Below are 19290 nucleotides of genomic sequence, written 5' to 3'. Positions count from 1 at the left end.
AATTGCAGTTAGAGCACTTGCGTTTAAGATTAAAATTATTCCGAAACTAACATTAATTTACATAGCTTCATTAAGCAAAATATGTCCTGTAAATTAGTCGTTTGGAAATCATTTTATCCGCTCCATAATGTCATTATTCAGAGACGCAATTTGAGTAAAATCCCTACTTTAGTGTCTTAAGTTGCCGCATTTAAATAAAGTATTTATATTTCAGACGATAGAAGGCGAGGCACTGCGCTGCAATGCGAAACCCGTTTGCCTCGATGGGTCGCTTAAGCCGCTTTGCGAAAGTTGCAATTTATTTATGCATTTTAATATTATTGGCGAACTGCACCCAGCGGTGAGCCATTGCCTTATGCTTGCCAGTGAGCCAGTGAGACGCCATTGTTGTCTCCATCGTTGAGCTTTTGCAGTTTTATTTCGAATTAAATAATAAGGAATATCAAAAATATAAAAAAACGTTTGCGCGTTACAGCTAAAATGCATCCGCATTGGCCGACTACGATCTCCATCGACATCTGGTGCGTTGATCCGTCGCATTGAGTATCTATAAGTTTTACGATTGCAAAACTATTAGCTGGATCCAATCGCAGTGGATTGGGTCCATTCGTATAAAGACCATTTGGCAGACAGACGGTAGTCCATTTCACAAAACAAAGCGCAGAGACACGATGGCAGCTGGCGTTGGCAAATATTTGTGGTGTCGAGCAGCATGTGGCCCACAGACAGACGAAATACAGATCACAGATCACAGACATACTCGCTCTCTATTCCTTTCTCTGTTTAACCCGTTGCCTCGATGGCAAATTTCAGTTAGAACATTACACTTTTTATGGCTGTCACAAACGGCGGCTCCGCGCTCTTGTCACTTTCACTTTTCCCATTGCGACGTCAGCGAAACAGAAATGTTGTGGTTCTCGGAAAATTAGAGACGCTTCACATTTTTTTTGACAAAATTCTGTGTAGTTTTCTTCGTTTTGGTAATTGAATTTAGAGCGCAACAGACGCAAAAAGTAAACTCAAAGCCGTATCGAAATCTGAACCCTTTCCAAACCGCTGTGCGCCGCCAGAGTTTTACAAGGAGCAGTTCTACTTCCACAGCGGGTGACGATTTCAGGGCAGCAGGTACAAGATCTTAGAGAATCTTCACTACAGCACTTTCCATTTCTCATACGGATCGAAAACTGAGCTGTGACCCTCGTGCATTCATAAATAAGTCTATAAGGCAGAGTAAATACAACAAATCAACGCCAAGAGACCACAAGAAGTGGGGGATATTGGGAAACTTTTTCGTTGGCTGCTAATCTTCTGAAAATGGAAATTATTAATGGGAAAAAGTTTAGTGGTCTGGGGCAGCAAAGAACTTTTATGGCATTTCCATATCAGCAGATACACATCGAAGCAGATATAGCTACAGATACGATGGGGCAAAGATGAAATAAGTTCGACTCGTTGTCATGCTCGACGCTTTGCTCATTATGAAAATGTAACCAATTTGGCAGACAGACACAGACGCGAATGTGCTAAGTGCTCGAAGCAGGAGCAGAAGCTGAAGCAGGAGCAAGGAGCAGGGGTAGATAGTAGAGAGACTCAATCATGTACAGCTAGCTAGTGCGTGGAGTAGTGCGAGAGGAAAAGTGCTCCCTGGGCCGGTCTGGGGAATGCTTAACTAGAATTTATGCACACGAGCATATTCCATTGGGGAATTCGAGGCGACGGCGGCGGCCAGTACAATGAGGTTCTCTGTTTGTCTAATAAACAACAAGAGCAACACGAAGAACAACACAACTAAAAAGTTTGCCAAAAAGCAGCCGGAAAAAAGATACATATGGGAAAAAATGATGACGTCGTTGAATGTGTGCGGATGAATGTGGATGGTTGAATGTTTGGCTGGTTGGATGGTTGCTAGATGGATGCTGCTGGCAGCCTTGTACGCCGGGTGGGTGGTTGGACGACTGATAAACAAACAAATAGACAAACAAGCGACCACTCGACGACGACGACGACGACTACTGTATGCGAACGGGTGAGGAGTGAAAGTGGGGAGAAGGCGTTGGCAGTGACACTGAGGCAGGAGATGGAACTAGAGATGGAGTTGGAGGTGGACCTCGAGATGCGAAAGGGACAACATATGACCTATAAAAGTAACGCACAAGCAGTGTGCGAAGAGTGAAGTGAGCGGGGAGTTGGGGGAATTGTGGCAACGACGGAACGCGCATCGCGGCGACATAATCGAATGAACGGCAAGTAATGGACCGTACACATTGAGGCGGTAGACAACTGGACCCAATGGAATATGAATGCATCAGCGACGCACTCTGCCACATCCCACATAAATACTATACATATACGCCATGTATATTTACTCGCATATTTTGCCATGTTGTGCACGATCCCAGACCAACGAACAACTATAAATTTATTGTATTTTCGTTTTGCGCAAACAAGAAAGCGCACTTTTCGCTACAGCATTTTGTACAAAATTGAAATAAAATGATAAGCGTGAAATAATAATGAGGAGCGTGTTCCGGCATAAATCGGTTGGGATCTCTTCTCACATAGATTCAAATTCAATGGCGATTCTGGCGTCGGCCATGCGAGGTAATTGAATAAAGGGGTCCATTGTCGACTATACGCACATACATATATATTATGGTATGTGTGTGATACAAGGATTGGGCAAAGCAATTTGTGCCTTTCATTTAACTGTCTGTGACAAGTATCTCACATGCTCGACTCGGATGTCCATGCGAACAATAATATACATGTCCCTGGCAAATGATGCGAGAGATTCACTCTCGTAAACGCTTGTTAAATGGTTTGTTTTTCTTTTCTTTGCAAAAGAGTGACCATTGAAAAACATACAATTAAAGTTTTCAACGTAATACAATAAATAAATATTTAACTATCCATCAAAATTTTAGACTGCAAAATTCTATATAATTAAAAATTCAAGTCTTTATTTCAACATTTTAATGCGCTAAACTTAAAATGCACTAAATTTAAGCAAAAATTACTAATTCTTTTGTTTGAGATGTTCCAATCAAAACTAAAGAGAATTTCGACAAAATAAATTAAAAAATGCCAAAGAAACGTCTTATTTCCATGTTATTAATTTTTTAATGAGATACCTATAACAATTTGCAACGTCTTTTCATTCAAATATTTATATATAATATTAAACAAAAATTGACAGCTTTTTTATTATATTCTGTGATAATTTTCTTTTGAACTGTTACAATTTTACCGCATATGTAATTGAAGACATTTATTTAAAATAAATAATTAACATTTTACGAGTAATAAATTTAACAAATTATTGTAAGATGCTGTGGAAACAAGAACAGGAACACGAACAAGATTTTTAATTAATTTTTGTGTTTTCTCTTGCTTCGATTTCAGTTGGATTATTTTGGATTTTACAGTGACCCCCCGAAGTGAGATCTGAATGGTTGGCAGCTGTTGCAGGTGAGCGCTACATATATAAATATATAAGTTTTTGAGATGCGCATTTATATAAAACAATAAATGCGCCACATGTCAACTATCAATTTAAAAAAAAGCGACGCAGGTGCAACTCGAAACGAATCAGAAGCAGAGTTTTTTGTCCAGGTCGGGCTAAAAGTGGCCCTTAATACGGAGCACAATTCTCTTATGACGTTTACCATTTTTATTTGCCAACATGATTTTTGCTAAATTGCAATCCCGAGAACGCAATGGGAATGCGTGTGGCATATGAAATAGTTGCTTGGGTCCCCCAAATGTTGCCTTTTCTTTTTTTTGTTTGTACCTTTTGCCATTTATTTTTCATCCCGACCGAAATGCCGAATGTCGAATGCGGCTTCGATATGAAAAAGGCAAAAGTTGATCAAATAAATGGCGAAATTTCCATATTCCGGCGATAAGCGTCGAAACGTGCACTCGTATGTAGCTCAGGCTCAAAGATTTTCATCAATCGGGGATAGCCAACCGTCGACCTTTCTCATGCAGCCCCCATCCACTCTCTCTCTCCCTCTCTCTCCATCCGCAGCACAAGTAACAAGTTGTGCGAATCTCCCACTTGGGGTGGGTGCTCTACTCTAGGTTTGTACTCACGGCATGCTATTGCAGTGCCTAGAGAAACGAAGAGGGGGAAATAACTATGGCGGCAGGTACAACCCCCATCGCTTAGCTAAGTAAATGGGTTGGCTGACGAACGTGACTCGCAGTTGCCTCTGGTTCGATAACACGGGGCCCACGTCTCCGTCTCCGACTCCAACTCCAACTCCGACACTAACTCGAATTCCATGTCTGTGACTTTGGCTACGAATTGAAGCAATTGAACAATGGCAACCGTTTGGGTTCTGGGAGAGCAAATTGTTTGTTTCCTTAACTCTAGGCAGACAAATAAATATGATAATAAAGAAAATTGAAGAGCAAATAAATATTCGTCTTAAAAATTGGTCGAAAACATTTTTAAATTTTCTCAAAAATATATAAAATTTTAAAACTATTTAATTCTTGGTTGGATGAAACCATTTGAATAATGTCAACCGCTTGAGCTCTTGTCAAGTAAACTGTTTTCTTATCGTTTGAAATAAATATTTAAAAATATATAAATATCGTAGAAAGAATTGGTTTTTTATTCACAGATATTTTGAATGTCTATTTTTTATTGCGTATATATAATTTTTAATTTTTTTATGAAATGCATTTATTAATTTCAAAAATTTTGTATATCCATCTCATGGAAAACATTATTTTTTAAAATTTATTTTCTCTACCTCTTGAAAATGAATAATTTACGAAAATCGTTTTTAAATTCTAGTTTTAAATACTGTAATTCAAACGTATACCATATTTTATTCCCTTTCATTTTACTCACCTTCCAATTTGCTCCATTGTACCATTCTTTTTCGCCATTGAATTGCTGCCAAAGCCCGTCACGATTCCGAACTGGAGCAACTAATGAGGAATACATGTAATTACATGTGGTTACGCAATAACAGCACACACTGACTCGGCCCCGCTCATTGCTATTGGCATTGGCAATGCCATTGTCACACTGCTCTTCATCTCCATCTCCATCTTTGGCTCCAGCTCTTGCTCCAACTAAAGCTGAATCAATGCCCGGAGACAACCCCAGAAATTTAATAAACACGCAAGTGCACGGAAGTAAATTATCCCGTCAGTCAATTATGTATGTTGCCCCTTCTCCCCTTTGCTTCCCCCCTCACCCTTCGCCCACTCAAAGTTAGACGACTTGAGCTTTAGCTTCGACTTTGGCCTCCAGCCATCTCTCCCCTCTCATACCATATGTCTGACTGACGTCTTTGGAAGCCACATAAATACCTCGTTTATTTGCCTGCCAAGGCTTGCGTGTGTTTTGCACTACGAGTTCTTTCCTGCTCTTGTTGTTGTTTTCATTAAGCGTTTTCCACACCCGCTTCAATTGTTTGCTTTATTTGTGGTCGCAATTTGCCAGTATTTTTGCTTTTAATTAAACGTTCCCTCTTTGCCAGCAGACTTCAACTAAATTGAAATATGTCACACAAACTTCATAGTGCATATTGTTACCTGATAGTTAAATTAATGTCTCGGCTGAACATAACAATTAATTTAACTCAAGACAAACCAGTTCCATTTCAATTTAATTTATCTTAAAGTGGAATTTCTATTTTTTAATAAAAAATGTGATGATTTGAATTTAATTTAAAATGTTTTCGTTTCTGGGATAAATGGGTGATCAATGTGAGATCTAGTAAGTATTTTTTTTTACTGATAGCAATTGATTGTTACTATGTCTTATGCATTCACTTTTCTACTTTTTTTTATTTACATTTGTGGTCTAGTATACTGGTAAAATATACAATTCATTTCGCTTTCTTTGCCGTCTTCTATTTTTGGGTATTCCTTAGTTTTTTTGTTGCAATTTTTCAGTTCAAAGTAACCCGAAATTACTTGAAACAATTTTTGTTTACAATTTCATAATAATTTTTGTTTAAACGAATCGCAGAAAATGTTTCCGAATTTCGATCTGGAATCATCTGAGTATGTACAAACAAATATATGTATATATGTATATTCATATGTTCGAGTATCTTTAGCATCAGCCGGAGTCGAATGTGGGCGCGTAGATTGCTTATATGTTGCAGGGGGCGTGACGCAGGGGGAAGGTAGCTTCTGGCTTGCCACGTTGAATATCTGTTGAATAAATAACGAAATGACGTCTGGCTGAATACATGTGCATGCACATTGTATACTCTACGAGACTGTATAATACCTACATCATTCACTTGGCTAATCTACAAATTTAATACAGCAAATTATGTGGAAAGCATGAAAATGTTTGGGATATTCTTAGCAAAGTTATTAAGATTTTAAAAGTGATAATAGAATAAAATAAAACTTGTATAATTTTAATATTTTTTTTTTTATATTTTATTTAATGCTTTCAAATTTTTTCTTTAAAAATTATAGCTTAAGCGAATTTGTTATGTTCATGAGTATTTTTTTCTACCCACTCAGTGAGAATTTTAATCAGCTCCTCAAGCTGCCATTTGCGTAGCGAAGTTGAATTAATTTCACTAATTTCGCAGCGAAATTGGCATGAGCCGCTGCTGGCCCCACCTCCCGGGGGCACTTGAAGCGGCTAAATTACATTAGAGATGCGCAGTTAGAGGGCCGAGTTGGGCAGTTTCATCAGAGTTAGACAGACAATGAGAAGGGTTGCTCCCTCGTCCAAAAAACGGACTAAAGTTCATTAAGCGGCTGAAGGTGCTGCCGGCGATTGGCACACCTCAGTCAATCCTCCATGCCTCGAGCAGCTAATTTGCATAGCAAGTGGTCGAATTCGTGGATTTGTGAGGGAGTTGTTGTTAAAATGAAATATTAATTGCTTAAGGAAAATGGCAGGAAAACAAACAAAACAACACAGCTGTCTACAAATTTGTCTGCTCAACGCTGCAATTTGATTTATTTACATCTGAGTTTTGAAGGACGCGCTAATTAAAAATATAAGCCACAACAACAAAACAACTAAACAACAAAAACAAAACTGGAAACTCGAGCCTTGTGCTATCGTTAACGAAACTTGCGAGGGCCATAAACAGCTGTGCTGGGAAAAGAAACGGTCAGCAGTTAGTTTGGTCCTAGTGCTGACCTGGCTGGCGATGCCCATGACAATGTAACAACATCTAGATGCTAGACACAAAAATTGAATTTCAAATTCTAAGTGAAGCATCAACAACAACAACCACTGTGAACCACTGTATAAAGGTTCACGCTCTCTGTCTCTGTCTCTATTCCTTGCACGGGCAAAGAGGCGAGTGCACACTGTGCATCCTTTTCGCTCTTACGTGGAACACAACTCTCGTGCGCCGCGGCAAGCGGCGGCCATTGAAAGAGGCGACCAAACGGCATTTACCCCGCCTCCTGTCTTTGCCAGTGTCTCAACGAGCACAACACAACACAAAGCACACACCACCCCCCTCCCAGGCAGCCAGAATAGCTTTTGGTTTGGGGGACAGAGGTTCAAAAATCTGTTCATGCTTCTTGTTATTGTACCATATTCTGTTGCTGATGTTGTGGAATTTAATTTATATTCTAGGCCGAAAACACTGCGGCCGCCTGAGAATAAAACGAAATATTTCTCTCAGCTTGTGTGTGAGTACGGGAGTGTGCGTGTGTGTGTGCAACTGACTCACCATAGGGCACAAAACAAAAAACAACACAACACACAAAAAACAACAATAACAACAACAAAGTTATGGGTGTGTGTCGGCACATTTATTTACATTTTTTAATGCACACACAGAATATATAAACAAGTTCTATTTTATTTTTGAAAGCAAGTTATTATGTATTTTTAGGTGGGCAAAAACTTAAATTGAAACGCAAATTGAAACTGTTTTCATTTCTTAAATAATACTTTACCTTACTTTGCACAAAACAAGGCAGCGGTTAATCTTTCCCTGCCAAAAGATAAACACGCATAATCAAGTTTAACTTTAGAACTTACCTCGACGTCATCAAATATGAATGATGACCCTTGTTAAGGGTCCAATTAACTGGCATCGCTGCCATCTCATAATGTCTGGCCAAAAAAAAAAAAAAAAAAAACAGAGGGCAGATTCCAGATTGTGCATTCTGTTGAAAACAGAGGTCGTGCATTGAACCCAGTTTCGCGAATGGTCTGAAAGTCAAATGAGATGCACCCAATTGGCATAGGAATGGCCAATTGTAGAATATGGCGAAAACTTCGTGGCTCGTGAGGGCAGCGTAATAATTTTAAAAAATTTATACCAAGTACACTAGTCGTATCTCTCTAGTTGAGGACAGCAACTATTCACCCACACTCCGCCAACGAATAAGTAGAGATATCCTGACGCGCCCGTCCTGGCGTAACTCAAAATTGCGTGGCTTAGTGCGCACCACGAACTTTGGGGAGCAATCGTGGGTTTTATCATGGGGGATTTATGCCAAATGATGGCAGATTGCCAAGCTGCAACTACTACAAACTACAGTCGGGGGATGCGAATAGCTAGAAGAAGACAGACAGGCAGAGAGGAAGAGGCGCAAATGGGTGGGCGGGACAGACAAACAAGATATTCCTATTTTTTGTTTGTTTTATTTTTCTCATTTTTTCCGTTTGTTTCTTTTTTTTACAATTTGTTGTCAAGTAGAACGGCTAGAAAAAAGTTGAGCCAAGCATGAGAAAGATTGCACAGTGGAACAGAAAAAATTCTTATACTGCCTTGAATATATTTTCTGCATCATACGAACTATAATGCATTTGTAACCATTTCTGTAGTTTCAAACTTGTTTTGATTGTAATTAAATTTTAATTTTCGTGTATTCCACAATTTAATGCAAATACAATATTTTAGTATTGACATTAAAATATTAATTTATTCAACACTACGTAGAACAAATTTCGTTGAAATATTTAAAATATTTCGCTTGGTAAATATTAATTATATTTTATTCATATAATAAAATACCTGAAGTTCTATTTTCTGCTCTTGCGCCACTGTGATGGGCATAGGACCTGATGCTACCGTAAAGCCAATTTGCTGCGGTTCATCAATATGCCACGCCACACACACAGAGACACACACAAACACACATCGACATGCACATTCGGTTGGCTAACCAACTAAATGGCCAACCAGCCAGAGACAGAGTCAGAGTCGCGAACAGAGTCAGAGTCAGAGGAAGCAACTGAAGCTATTGGAGGCGCCTGTAGTTGGGCTTGCTTGCAGATTTACTTCAGTCGTTTGGGGTATATTTGGGATGCCGCCTCGGGCGGGCGGAAATGCGAAGGAACCAAGAGGCGACGAGGAGCTTAAGTGGCTACACGTACTTGCAAGTTCGACAGCCAGCGACTGCCTGACTGCTGCTGTTTGGAATGGAAAAAAAAAAATATGTGCATAAATTTAAAGAATCTCAATTTACTTGGTTCGTGTTCATTGGCGCGCCGGCTGCTTCAGCTCTCAATCCGCACTCCACATGCGACTCCAACTGTTCCGTCTCCTGCTCCGCGTCCTGTGATTTGTGAGCTCAATTATTGTACATTTTCTTCTTGGTTCTTCTTGGGGGCCGCGTCGCCTTCAGCAGTCTTCAGACTTCAGGCTTCATATCACCGGAGCGCGGTTGTTTTTTGTGGTTGTCACTTTGTTATTTATTCAGCGCCATGGCCCGCCCATTGACCGAGCTGTCAATTGTGGGCAAGGCTGCCTCAGCAACTGGGGCTGTTAATGAGTTCGTTCTCGTTCTCGGTCTCGCTCTCATTCCAGTTTCTTCGACTCAGTCTCATTCTCATTCTCAATCTCGTTCGCGTTTCCATTCGTGTCGTCTTCGTCGAGTTCGACTTCGAGTTGGCGGTCTCCGCATTTGGATGCTAATGAGTGCATGGCATCCAATAAATTTAGTTTGCCGGGCTTTGCTTTTATCGCACCACTTGCATAATTCACTCGCTGCAGGGCTGGAGAGTGGAGATGGAGCTGTAGCTGTAGCTGGCAACTGGGGTGTCGAAGATGGCTGAACCAACTGAAAGTCTTAAGAGCGCACAGAGGTCAATAGAAATTTATGGGTCGCCTTGTTAACACCACTGATTACAAATTGTTTGCGTCGCTGTCGCCTTGGAACTGCGCAATGGTCTTCCACCAAGGACATGAACCCAAAAACCGTGTCTCCATTAGTTGGCTCTAGTGTCTCGTGTCGGAAATAGCTCTAATGAGAGCTTGTTAGTTGTACACGTTTGTCTACTATTATGCAAATCGAAGAGTAGCTAGAGAATAGACTATTTACGAGTATGTTCAATTGAAGCGTGTTCTTTTTATTACTTTACCTTACTTTGGATAAGCTATCTCCTAGATTTAATGCTCATTAAAACTATTTCCAAGTTCCATGTTCTTGTCCTTTTATGGCAATTAATTGTGTTTCTTTATTAATAAAAAATACTTATACTTAGGATTGTAATTTAATGAAGTACAATATGTCTCAGCAATGGAATTTATATAGTTGATTACGTTGCTTACTTTACCTTTAACAAAGTAAAAATATTGAAACAAAATATACACATATTTTAAGGCAGCAATTTTAACAGTTTCTAATAATTTGATATACTCATGCTTGTTAAATGAGAATTAATGACCTTATGCAAATATAATTAATTTAGGCCTAAAAGAAAGCTGTCGGTAAGCAGGTGTTTATGTCTCAAATAGGGAGCCACTTAAGAATCCATTAAAAGTTTGATATAGTCCGACGATGAGTTTAGTTAATTGGATGACTCATTCATAATGAATAGTAAATGAGTGTTAATCACATGTATTTATCTAGTGAGAAATTGAAGTTCTTTTCATTAAGACATCGAAATTCATTCAGTGTTAACTTTTGAACTGAAAATAAATAATGGCTCAGTTCAATAGTGACTGCAATTATTTATTGAAGATCATAATGGAAACCAGTTGCAGTAGAACTGGTCGCAATCATTATAATGATAATAATGATATGTGTTTTACAGTCAGCGCTGCGCAAGCTGAAGCTGTTTGCTGCATTAGAGACAAGATTGTCGTCAGATAATTCTAACCAGATTATTCCACGCCGCTTGCCAATGAGATAATTGCACAAGCGAAGCCTAGCGGCAAAAATGGGAAACACAAGCTGTCAACCACGATGGCCTCTGAGCTGAGAGCTGTGTGCGTTGTGCATCCTTCCACTTCCATTTGCCTAGAGTCTAGACTCTTTGCAGATAAAAATGCTCTAGCAGTAGCTGCTGCATATATGCCCGCTAGATGTCGCCAGCTGCCGTCAGGGGCGAGCCGCTAATCGAAATTATCTGACATGGCAGGCGGCCATGTTGTATTTATCTGACTATCTACATGGCCGACACACACGCAGCGCCGCGCTGTGCGTCCTTTTCCCGCACATGCGCGCGACTCGCTTCGACTTCAGGCGTGGCAAAAACTCACCCGGCCAGCCAGTCTGCGCTGACGGCGCGACGTCGACGCCGACAGCGCTGACGACGTTGCTTGCACGCACACCATCGCACGCACCAATACACACACAAATGCCAAACGTTGAAGCAGCAGAAGCAGAACCAGCTCTGTTCTGCCAGCCCCCCTCCATGCCTCTTTTTCCATGGCCCCTGTGCAGCTGGCACGGCCATTGACCAAAGCGCGTGACTTCCATTATTTGTGGTTTCGTTGCCATGGAAACGATGCAAAGTCTGGGGCCCGGGAACGCTGCTCAGGCAGGCGCCCGGTTCACTGCATCATTCTCAATCTCGCTGCTCATGCACGCTGCGCACAAACAACGCAAATCTATCGCTGTTTGCGGATTAGACTTTGCTTCAACTATTTTCAACTGCAAAAAATATCGAAAACAATCAATAAAAAAATCAAATTACTATTTCAGACTATTGATTTAATAAGCCAGCAAGAGAGAGAAAGAGAGAAAGAGAGAAAGAGAGAGAGCTTCTTTTTCTCAGAGCGTTCTTTGCTTCAGCTCTAATCCAGCAATCAGTTCAGTTGCCGCCGGCACTTGGAGCCACTCACAATTATTAGAGAACGTCGCCTTCTTATGCGCGGCCCGAGTAGTCAGCGACATTTAAATAAATGGCCAATTAGTGGCCAAGCGCTAATTGCAAACTTGCTGTGGGGTCTTTCAGCTTTGGGCAGCCGCGAAACGCGAAACGGGAACCGAGACACTCTCATTTGAATTGATGTTGAGTCAATGTTGAGTCAATGACAACGAGTACCTCGGCTAATTGAGGCGACAATTGCTGGAACTCATGAATATGCTGCGAGTCTGTTATGTTGTCCCGGACTCAATGAATTATTCATTCATCTAAAATCGATCAAGAGTTCAAATACTATGTGTAGTATAATTAGCAGAAATTTCTAATTTGTTTTATTTAAATTGAAATGAATTTCTTCAGCACATATACTGTAAAAAATAGTCAATTGTTGTATTGTGTTCGTATAAATTGAACTGTGTTGCATGAATACTAATTGATATCGAAGGAAATATATATTTATTATTATCCTATACTTTGAATCCAATTTAATACTTCTACAATCAGATAAATTTCTTAGTTTTTGTTAATCTTTTAGTTCCGCCGAATTAAAATATATATTGTGGGTAAGACCAACTCATAATTTGGGATAAGAGTCGACTTAATTTGCATAAGTACTTATTTTAGTATTTAATTTAGTCATTGCATAAACTTGGCTTCTTTATATGCATGCGCACTTGCCATTTATCAACGGCCAACGGATATACGAGTGAGTGTGAATGTGAATATGTATTCGCATTCGTACTCGAAGAACTGCAATTCGTTGACAATTTATGCAAATACTCGTATTGCGACTCAACGAGTCCTGTAGGCTAAGATGAATATTTTAGTCACGTTAATTCATTTCACGTTTAATTCAGATATAAAGTTCCTAACTTATATCGCGCTCATAATGCACGCAAATTTATTGAGAAGTCAACCAGATGCGACTGAATCAGCCAGCAGCTCTCTTTCTCTCTCTTTAGAGCTCGGCGGGCAGGTGAGTCCATTAAGTGTTCGATTTATATTGATACGGTCGTGGTCGGTTCGCCCAGAGGTTGCTTTCGCATTCCGCCCGCTGATTTATGAACGTCCCATGGCGGGTGCGATTGGTGTCCCCTCATTTCGTTGCCATGATCCCTTCCTCCCCTCCTGCCTTCCCTCTGCATTTCCTGACACAGCGTGCAATGCGAGGGTATGCTGAGCTTGAGATTTACGGCCTGATAAATCAAAGTTTTGTCCTCGCCCATGTGCCACAGCTGCCACACACGGCGCCCCAGCTCCAACTGCGGCTCCAACTTCGACAGGCGGAAGCAATTAAGCGAGTGGCGTGGCAATGGATTTGGCCAGAAAGTTTTGTCAGGCGAAGCACAAGAAGTTGACGCAATATAAGACACGCAAATGACGGCGAGAAGAAGGTGGCAAATTTCATTAGATGTCGTCCTGCTGCACAAGCACTGACAACGGCACAAATCTGTTGGGGCCATAAAACAGAACTTTGCCAAAAATATTGGCCAACACTTTTGGCACCCGAAATTAAAAAGAGATCTCAAGCAGGCTGAGTCTGAAGACTGAGTAAACTTGTCGGCTTTAAAGCAAGCTTTAAGATGTACAACTTTGTTGTTGTTGACTGGGACCTTATTTTTGGCCGTTTCCATGCCATTACCCGGCCCCAAAGCAATTTGTAGTTTGTTTTTTTTTTTTTTTTGGCTGCGGGACAATCATCAAAATATGAAAGCAAACAGACAACAAAACAGGCCGTGCCAAATAGAATCATATTCGCTCTTGACTGGGCTTACTTGGAATTGTTTGCCTTCATTTCGTGTGTACATCAAGGTGTGTTGTGGCTTCACTTCCGCCTTCTCTACGTCTTCGAATTGCCAACTACACCGTGCTGCTTCTGTTGTGTGCCACATGCAACGATTGGCGTGGCATTTACCACGGCCAAAACATGTCAACAAGCGCTGGGGATTGAAATGCTTATTCTAACGAGCAGTCTTACCTTTTACCTTCTACCTCTTGCCTTCTACGAAATTGTAGTTTTAGTCTTGGCATTTTATTCTACACTGCGCCGAAAAATCAAGCTAATGCAGTCTACGTTATTCCACACAAGGCAAGCTTATTTCTCTAAGTGTGTTTTGCACTTGGAGTAAATGCAACGCTTGGCACTCAGAAGGAGGGTAGCAAAATACCATCCAGAGATTTGTAGAACCAACCCAGAGCCTCCGTAAAGCGGAACGTGGCCATTCTTCCGCATCGTTGCCTTATGCAGAAATAAACAAAAAAGTCAGAAGCTGGTCGTGGGTGTTTGTTTGGCTTAGTTGGCTTGTTGCAACTGCTGTGCAAATAATGGCAAAGAAAACGTTTTCCATGCGCCCAGACAGGAGGCAACGCTGCTTCACTCCATCTTGACTGGACACCTATGCTTGCTGCTGGAGCACGTCCACGGGGAGCTGTAAGCTGGGAGAGAGGGAACTTTAGAAGGCTGAAGGCAGCCAATTCGTCGACTGACTGCCACTTGAAACAGATTTACTTTTGGCAACTTATGGCTGCTGCCTTGGCAAGCTTTATGGCCAGAGCTTCAGGTCTGGCTGAGGTTCTAGTTCTGGCGAGGAATGTGGCCAACCCGACACGTTTGGTGCAGGCAAAAGTTTTCTCATTTTGACAGGATGCTCGCTCGTAACGAAAATTGTCGAGTTCGCCAAGCGCCGCTGGGACACGAGAACAGCAAATGGAAAAGGAAAATCGACAACAACAAAATGCTGCGAGAGAAAATTGGAACCGCATGCACTATGCGACATTTCTCATTAAAAGTTTTGGCGTTTGCTGTTGTTGTCGACCCAACAAGCGTTCTTATCGGCAGACAAAAGCCATCTTAATAATAGAACCCAAGCGGGTGGCGTAGAATCTGAAATTATATATAATAGCTGACGTCTTCCTTCTGACAAAGATTTTGTGAAACGCAGCAGCAGCAAACAGGTGTCAATGCACTTGCAAGCGCAATCTTCATAATTATAAACGTTCATTGGCGAAATGAATTTTTAATTTGCAGAAATGATTTAAATGCATAATAGAATGTTACGAACTTTAAATATAACTATATCAACATGCGTAAGTTAATATGCTTTATAAAAGTATGAGTTTATTTTAATTACATGAAATGCTTTTGAATTGATATTTTATACTTAAGCAGAAATGAAATACATGTATTTTTTATTTATATTCTAGCAGATTAAGCATAGCTGCTATAATATATAAATATAAATTTGGATATCCTTTGACTTGTAAAAACAATTGAAGATAAATTTTAATTGAACCAAATAATTCGTAAAACATTTTGTTAAAAATACAAGAATTTTTGGCCTGTTTTAACTTATCTGAGTATCCTTTGAAGCAAAAGCATACATTTTGCTAAAAGTGCGCGAAATAATTTAAGATATGTTTTAAATTTTCAGTACTTCATTAGCTTTCCTAAAATGTATATTATTTTAGCTCATTTAGCTCGGATGTTAAACATGCCTGTTCGTTAGCTAAGAAATTACTTTCTACAATTACAATTCAACTCTTCGTTAGCCTTGGCTCACAAATACGAAGACCCGGCACCTTGTCTGTAATTATTTACACTTTCCAAAAGCTAATTATGGGAATGTTCTCTGAGTTGGCAAGGAAATATGACTTAAAGTGCGAGTGTGAGTGTAAGAGTCGGAGAATATTAATGGGTTTCCAAGTCGTTGCAAAAAACAGCAGACCTTGAAAGCAAATTAGGCGCAACTTGCGAGCAATTATCGTTAGTTTTCCTCGATGTATTGCAAAGGGTTGAAAACGCAAGTCAAGAAGAAAGGCAAGGGTTGATGTTCCTCCTAACGTTGTTGTTTTTGTTAGAATGGATGAGCTCAATGTCAGTCAGCGGCCATCATAAAACAATAAAATGGCAAGCAACATAGGAGAAGGCACAAAAAAACCATAAGGAAGAAACTGCGAGGCTATCGAAAGAAAAGTGAAAACGAGGCAGGGCAAGCGGAAGGATTTGAGCTAAGACAACAACAATGAGACATACATACAACACACTTTCGCTTATCGTACATGTGACCATGGTGAGCTGGTCCGAGTTTAAGTCTACGCATTATGGCCGCACAGTGGGCCTATTGACAATTTGCGGCCAGCGGCCGATCACCAAAATGAGCCAGGGCTCGCATCATATACGAGAATATAACATACATACACACATACATATGTCTCTGGTCTGTCTGAAACTCTGGCTCTCGCTGGTGGACTGCTTTCCTTCCTCTTTATGATGCCGCTTTCCAGTTCGAAATTTTACGGTCTACGAGAGTTGGCAGTTGGCAGTAAAAAGTGAGAGTCATTAAAAATTTTTACTGCTTCTCAAGGTCGTCTGCGTGAGTTTTATGCTACTTTTTATGGCGCAGTCGTCGCTTCCACGTCACGAGGCCATTCAGCCATTCAGGCTGCGACTCTCGTTGACATCTGCCGGCTGCCTTTATCGTCAAGCATTGACTGACCCAATTTGTCTACTAGATACAACACCTAGATGGATGTAAGTAGTCATTAATAAGCTCATTCGAGTTTCTTGAACTTCACTTCCTATATCTATATCTATATCTATATCTATATCTATATCTATATCTATATCTATATCTATATCTATATCTATATCTATATCTATATCTATATCTATATCTATATCTATATCTATATCTATATCTATATCTATATCTATATCTATATCTATATCTATATCTATATCTATATCTATATCTATATCTATATATATCTATATCTATATCTATATCTATATCTATATCTATATCTATATCTATATCTATATCTATATCTATATCTATATCTATATCTATATCTATATCTATATCTATATCTATATCTATATCTATATCTATATCTATATCTATATCTATATCTATATCTATATCTATACTACTACTATGTATATCTCTACTTGCATTTTCACAATATGTATTGATAGTTTTCTCAGCGTATTTGGTAATTTTGTGCACGCTTCGGCAGCTGAGAATATTTTGATAAAAGTATCAAAGATATACGACAAAAATGCTTAGTAGCAAGTGCCGAAACAAGTAAATCCAATAACTACATGCTGAAACATTCATGAGCTCAAATTGAACACGTTCCAGCTTCACCAGTCGAGTTGAGCTCTAGCTTCGGGTGCAGTCTCAGCTCGATGCCGGCGAATTAAGTTCAATTGAGCTTACTGGCTGCTGCTGCTGCTGCTGCTACTGTTGAGAGAGGGAAAATGATGCTGGGGACCGGGTTGCAGTTATGGTCTGCTCCTTTGGGTCCTCTGTGTGTCCAAGAACGATGGTGAAGCGAGGCCAACGCACTTTGGCTGAGCTTCAATCACACACATCGCAATGCAAGCTTGAAAATTATCCACACCTTCTGCTGCTTACAGCAAATGGAGAACCGTCAAAGCATTTTGATTACAAGTATTTTAGTTTGCAGACGTTTTGTTCAGTTTCCCAACACGAAAAAACAACCAAAATTATATAAATGAAATACCAAGAAAGGGGGCAGCAAAAAGGGAGCGAAAAGTAACAAATTCCTCTGCCAATTTCACGTATTTGCAGATTGTGAAGGTATCAAGGGGAAGTGGAAAGAGGGCATTGGGAAACTTTGAAGTATGGAGAGAAAATGCTGCTGTCTGGATTTCCACAACTTGTGCATTTTGAATTCGTTCTTTTCGCATTTTGCACATTGCAAACCATTCAGAATAATTGAATCGAAAAATTGGTTCGCATCATAAAACCAACTCGTAGCTCAACATGCAACTGAATAACCAGAGGAGAGAGCTAACAAAATCTAATTTGATTTAAGTCACATTTGACCCTAAACAAAGCACAAATCTATCAACGAAACATAGTTCAAGTAGAGTTCATAAATATCATGATTAGATGTGCATTTAGCAACAAAGAATAAAACAATAAATAGTTTCAGATTTGTGGCAAGTGGCATGTAACACATAAACATACAATCGCAGCTGATTATAAAATATTAACATTACCCCAAAGTGTATATTACCATGTTTTAATTAAACATTTGAAATTGAAAATATTTCTTTATATTGTAATTATTCACAATATAATCGAATATTTTGAGACTTTCAACTATTGTAGACAATGATAAATTGTGTATAATATGAATTTAATAACAGCTTTCAAGTTATTATATTTTGTTTGTAAAATGTACAGTAAGATTTATAGTGTCTCTGCTCGATGGCCAGATCAATAATATTTTCTAATCTATTAAGTATAATATTTAAAATATTTTAATAATTAAGAGAAGGCAATAAGAAAACCATTTAAATAAGGAAGTTATAGGAAGGATAGTTTACCTTATAACACATGTGTAGGAATAGTAGTTCCGCTCTCAATGAGCAAAGAGACACAATGCCCACCCCAACTCGACCAGTTTTCAAGAGAAAAACGCCAGAAAGAGAGAAATGACACGCTCTTTGCTTCATTTTCGGCATGGAGCAGTGGCACAGGGTGACTCGTGTCGCCCAAAAGCAGCTGGTTTTGTTGTGTTTATTTTGGTTCGTTCAACTGGCAAATATCTATGGAAACAATATAGTCGAAATACCTGAATATATATTCATAGTTGTTGTCAGTCGTCTCTGGTGATGACGTCGAAGAATTAAATAAAAATCAATGGAATTAAATCAGTTTTAATTAGCAATTGGAAACCGTGTGCAGCTCATTTGCAATACACTTGAATCAGCTGGAAACGTTGACAAGCAATAAATTTTGGCTGGCGATGAGTTTATTAGCCAACAGTAACAGTGGCTGTGTCCTCCCCTCCCTCGCTCCCGTTCCCGTTCCCGCTGAGCGATGTCATGTCAGATTGGCTCATAAATAAGCAGCACATTGAGAAAAGACTAAAGGACTGACTGGAATATTGGCTGCTGCTGATGCTGTTGAATGTCTGATGGGCGACAAGCACTTAAGTCCCCATCTAGATTCGTCCATTTCTATGCTATTCTCGCTTATCGATGACGATGCCGATAACGCTGATGACGCGTCACTGATGCCAAAGCGATTATTACTTAGCGGCAAATTTCGTATGCAACCGATGGGCTGCTTCTACTTCTGTGTGTGTGTGTGTGTGTGTGTGTGTGTGTGTGTGTGTGTGTGAAGCCAGTGTGTGGGATGAAGCCAGAAGGTAAAAGGAGCCAAAACTAATGGAAGATTCGCGAGGATGTC

General features: G+C 39.8%; 1 long non-coding RNA gene across 1 annotated transcript in view; it reads left to right on the top strand.

Moving 5' to 3' along the window:
- Positions 1–19290, top strand: part of LOC117575663 (uncharacterized) — a 112842-nt gene that overhangs the window by 37196 nt on the left and 56356 nt on the right. The window contains exon 3 of the long non-coding RNA XR_007955276.1: positions 3403–3468. This is a non-coding gene — a long non-coding RNA (uncharacterized LOC117575663). The remainder of the gene's footprint in view (positions 1–3402; positions 3469–19290) is intronic.

Source organism: Drosophila albomicans, chromosome 2R (genome assembly GCF_009650485.2).
Source record: "Drosophila albomicans strain 15112-1751.03 chromosome 2R, ASM965048v2, whole genome shotgun sequence".
NCBI classification, from domain to species: domain Eukaryota; kingdom Metazoa; phylum Arthropoda; class Insecta; order Diptera; family Drosophilidae; genus Drosophila; species Drosophila albomicans.
This window is presented reverse-complemented; position numbering and strand designations above follow the sequence as displayed.